We start from the raw sequence: 5580 nt of genomic DNA, 5'->3' as shown, positions 1-5580 counted from the left end.
GTCCATGCAGTCACCCGATTTACTCAAAGGAGTCTCAAAATATATATGGGAGAAAATGTGACTGATGTACTTCGTATAGCTATATGAAGATAGAACATTAAAACATATCAAAATCATTTTAAGTAGGAGGGAAAGGAATGAGGGAGAGTGATGGTGGGGATGAACTTAATGCAGATACATTGTAAGCATATATGGAAATGTCATAATGAACCCCCATACAACTAAAATATGCTAATAAAAGTGTTTTAAGAAAAGAATCTCTCACTGAGTGCCAATGGCTCACATCTGTAATCCTAACTACTCAAGAGGCAGAGATCATGAGGATGGTGGGTCAAAGCCCACCCAGGCAAATAGTTCATGAAATCCTATCTCAAAACAAAATCCTTCACAAAAGAGGGGCTGGTGGACAAGGTGTAGGCCCTGAGTTCAAACCGCAGAACTGAAAAAAAAAATCTCTGAAATTGAGACAGTCTATGGGGCAATCCCATCATCCTATCTCCACTACTGTAGGTATGTTTTATAATATATGGCACTGCGTAGCTTGTATAATCACCTTACTTCCTCTGTTGTATAGAAACAGGTAAACATTACACCCATATGGCTATTCAGAAGGATTCAACATGAAAATACATATGAAGCTCTCCCAAACAATATCTGACATAGAAAACATACAATAAACTAACACAAAAAAAGTGCATATGCAGTATCTACAATTGTCTTTCTTTTCGAATGAGCTTTTTCTCCTGACATCCTCATTTTGGAGAGTTAAAATCAGTGTCCTTTTTTCTTTTTGCTGAACTGGGATCTGAATTCAATGCTTCACACTTGCTAGACAGATACTCTACCACTGAGCCATACCTGAAGTCCTTTTTTTGTTATTTTTCAGACATGGTCTCGCATTTTTTGTTCAGTGCTGGTGTTGGACCATGGTCCTTCTACTTTAATTGTGATTAAAGTCATGTGCCTCCATGCCTGGCTTTTTGTTGAGATGGGGGTCTCACTAACGTTTTTCTTTGGGCTGGCCTTGAATCACAATCTTCTTTCTATTTGCCAAGTAGCTAAGTACCACCACACCTGATTTAATCAATATCCTTCTAAATACGAAGTCTCAAAACCTTAAATATCATGAACTCCTTAATTTTCATTGAGGCAGCCTATCTTTTTTCATACCCTCTCCATGCCACCCTCATGTGACCAGTTGTGAAGTTCTGGCATTTCCTCTGCTCATCATGCCTCTGAAATCTCATTCTGTAATTGCATATATTCCCACAGCAATTATGCATCCTTCCTCATTTAATTATTGTGGTGGTATCTCAATAAAAGTTCTCTCATCTTACATTTATCCTTCCTAGAGAGAACTTCCTGATTATTCATCCTGAAATAAAATTTTGACCTTGATGAGTATCATAGGATGAACTGAGTACGACTGCACAAACCACACAGCACTTCAGCCTCTCCAAGCATCACATAGTCCTAGAATTCCCTTTCTGCACAATTCTCCCTCTGTCTCTCTCATACTATCCGAGACCCAGAAAGGCTTCTAGAACCCTGCAGGATAACTGAACTATTCCTCAATACACATTACAAATTTTTTTCGACCTCCATATGATACCTTTAAACTACCTTCTCTTAGATGAGTTACATGAGTCTTTATCTTCAATCAACTGGATATATTCTTTGATTTTTGCACTATTTTGTATGATAAGGTGTCTATCAGAATGCCTTGCATATAAGTTCACAATAATAATGGAAATTTGAGGGAGAAAACGAGTTACCTTTTTATTTTCATGAGGAAATGACTTTCTAACCTCTCCCAAACACCACCATATTTGGGTGGTCCTTTTTGGTGAAAGCTTTAAACTCTATAAAGTAATTAGTAACAATTGTGGCTAAATTATAGTAAGAAATAAGACACAGAGACATATGAGTTTGACACACTTGGAAGAAAAGTGTCAAAAAATGATATGTGATGATGTGAGTTCTTAAAATGACATGTTGGAATGTAGCTTGAATCCAACTTTTTCTCTTTATAACAAGTTTCTTGACTAGGGTCTGATTGTCATGGGAGTTTTCAATGACTTCCTTGACAAAGACTACCAGTTCTTTAGGATTTATCTTTGGATGCCCCATTTGATAATTCTAAAAGGCATGGGGGATATTTAAATAGAAAGGACAATAAATGCACTTGACTTTTCATAACTTTACCCACAGGTTGGTATACTATAAAATGGAATTTTTGAAGAGTAGCCACTCCTGATGCTGTGAGACAGGAAAGCTTGGGTCAGAAATATCAGTTTTATAAAAGAGTGCCCAAGGGAGGCCCAAATGTATTATCTAGAGGCCTTTCACCTCCTCCTCCAGTTCTGGTTCCTGTGATGGCACCATCAATCCATTCCTAGCATTTTACTTAGCTATGAACTTCTTAGAGTGACAAGAAGGTGATTCATAATATATAGTAAGGCTTCCAGGAAGCTTTTTTACTTTAAGCTGCAGGGTAAGTGAATCAGCCTTTTGCTTTCTCACAGGAACTACTTATCTTCAATCTTTCAATTAAAGGTCAAAAAATGAAAGAAGACACTCTGGTTGTCTATGGGTATTTTGTTCCCATTGTCAGAGAATCTGTTCTGTACATAGCTATCTCTCAACCTCTTCAAGAGTTTTGCCTTCCCTCCCACCCCTTTTCTGATTAAAAATGTGAGAAATTTTCTCAAAAGGTCTGGAAATCTTTGTGAATGACACACACACAAAAAAAAGAGAGAGAGAGTTATTATCATTTTCAAAAGGGGAGGAAAAGTGCCTCCCACAGATAGAATCATGTTTAAAGCCACCAAAAGATGTTAAATGCAAAAAAAAAATGTGAGAGTCAAAGTAAAATGTCTTTTAGGAAGTTAAAATTATGCTTCTTAGTGTTTTCATCTGTTCTTCATAGCTAATTGAAGAGAAGGCCTAAGCAAGTTCATGCAATAACAAAAAGTCAGCAAGTATTATAAGTGCTTACAGTGTCAGGATTTGACATACAACTCTAAGAGACAGCTTTGTTAATATCCCTGCCTACAGACAACTCTGACTCACAGTAAATCGCCCAAGGTTAGATAGCCAGGAAGGGACAAGGCCTAGGCTAGATTCCATGGGGTCTCATTTTAGACTCCATGCGCTTGACCACTGAGTAATGAAATTCTGAGTTGTAGGAAATGGACAGGAAAACTCAGAAGACCCACATTAAATATGGGTTAGAGTCTGAAATATATTAGTGATTTGTCAACTCTTCATTTATATACTGATGTAAGATACATCTATTAACACATTCATCTTAGTACCTTCAGACACCCTTCAGGAATAATCAAATACATCCTTTGATCAAAAATCTACTTATATTTATTGAATATTTCATGACCAATAGTGGCCTTCAAGTGAATTTGTGAAACTACTATTTATTTAAGTAAATTCTACTGTGCCCCTTTGTGTGTAAGTCACTTGCTGGGTGCTCTCACATACACCAACTTGTGTAAACTACATAATTATCATTATTTTATATAAACCACAAAATGTACCCTTGCTGGACTCATGCCTGGTGTAGAGTTTTGGGAGGGTTATTTAAGCCTCAGCCTTCCCAATAATGCAGTTCAAGTATTAAGCACAGATCCGTTAATGAATTATATTAGCACACTTGTGACTGGAGAATTTAGAATAATTGAGGTATCATAGTCATAACCAGTTAATATTTCCCACACTCCTATTTCTGGGGACTTTTAGGTTCCCAGAACCTGAGTCCCAACCTCTTATCAAATGACAGTCTTATGGATAGTTTTATGTAACACAATTCTTTCTACCATCCCAATTCAATTTGCAAGTATTTAAAGGTTATTATATCTGCCTTTTTAAATCTCAAGAAATTCCAAAATTTCTAGTGAAAACTAAGGCTATATTAAAAGTAAAGAAAAATTGACTTCAGATGGAAGGGAAAATAGTAAGAATTGAACTTTTATTTTGTTATTGTTTTTAATTAATTTTGTTTATTTCTTTTTTGGAGACAAGATTATGCTAGGTCCCAAGGATGATCTCAAACTCACTATCCTATTGCCTTAGGTGTCCAGGTACCAGGATTATAGCAACACCATGCCTGCCTTTTATTATGTGTGCTTTTATCATTTTATTTTCAGGGAAGTTTTTCCACACATCACCAGGAATCCAATTAAACGAAGTGGATCAAATTCTCCCAGAAACATTCCCTTATGTGTGATTGGGGTTATGAAGAGATAAATACGGATTCTCAGCTAACTTGATTGATGAATCTCACTGACATCATGATGGCTATTTCATTAATACTGCAGGGTACTGAGATCAAACTCTTCTGTGTCTGATATTTCATCCATAAGCTTCTGTAAGAAAGGGATCAGTTGATTGATGTATTGTAAAGCAAAAGTCATTTTTCTGATTGTGAAGAATCAAACTTTGATTGTAGAATCAAACTTAATCAAGCTTAGTCTTCTGCAGAAAGAGACCTATGAAAAGTCCAGTACATGCTGATCTGTATCTATAGAAAGACATTTGTCTGAATATAGTGATAATTTAATCTGTAGTTCTGTAGTCAAATGTCAATAGAAGGATAATGACCTAAATAAAGGGAAACACATGACCTTTAGTTTTCTCAGCATGTCTCCAGCATGACCTAGATGTCAGAACTGGCAACTTTAATTCCTCAAGAGGAAGTACAGATATCAGGTCCTCAGAGTTTGATGTCGCTGTCCATGAAGTTTTCATTGGGTCAATTTCATAATAGTGAGGCATCCTTAAATGATGGAGCATCATTAAAAGGGATTGTAATAAAAATGCCAGCTTCTGAAATTATGCAACTCTGTTGCTCTTCTGTCAGCATATTTTGTAGACTCACCAAAGGATTGAATCAGGAAGACAGAAAGATTAGGAAAGTGGGAGTTCACACCTGTTGAAGTTAAACCTTGTTTCCATCACCAGAATCCTTTCTAACTGTGGTTCTAATGACTAAAGATAATGAGCATCTTTTCCTGTGCTGATGAGCCATTTGTGTGCAGTTTTTGAAGCAAGATGCATTCAAATCATTGGCCCATTTAAAAAGTGGTGCATTTGTCTTTTCATTGTTGAGTTCTTTACATAGTCTTCATTGTGAGACTTCATTGTACAATACGGAAATCATTCTTTCTCGGATATAACTTGCCAATATTTTCTTTCTGCTGCCCTTTAAATTATAAAAAATTTTAAAATTTGTGAAATGTTATTTACATCTCTTTTATATTTTGTGCTTTGAGTTTTACTTATATGAAACCTTTTCTAAGCCAAGATAACAAAGATCTACATTTATGTTTCTTCTAAGAATTCAATATGTCTATCTCTTATATTTAAGTAAAGATCAATTAGCTAATACTGTATTGGTTTTATGTACAGATTCTAATTTCATTTTTTTGTATTCAGGAACCCAGTCATACTGGCATTATTTGCTGAAAATAATTTTCCCCACTGAATTGTCTTAGCATCTCTGTCAAAAATCAATTGACTATAAATGTAAAGAGAGATGTTTGGACCCTCAGTTATGTTCTAATAACC

Source organism: Castor canadensis, chromosome 2 (genome assembly GCF_047511655.1).
Source record: "Castor canadensis chromosome 2, mCasCan1.hap1v2, whole genome shotgun sequence".
Lineage (NCBI taxonomy): Eukaryota > Metazoa > Chordata > Mammalia > Rodentia > Castoridae > Castor > Castor canadensis.
The sequence above is the reverse complement of the archived record's forward strand: the minus strand, read 5'-3'. Positions refer to the sequence as shown.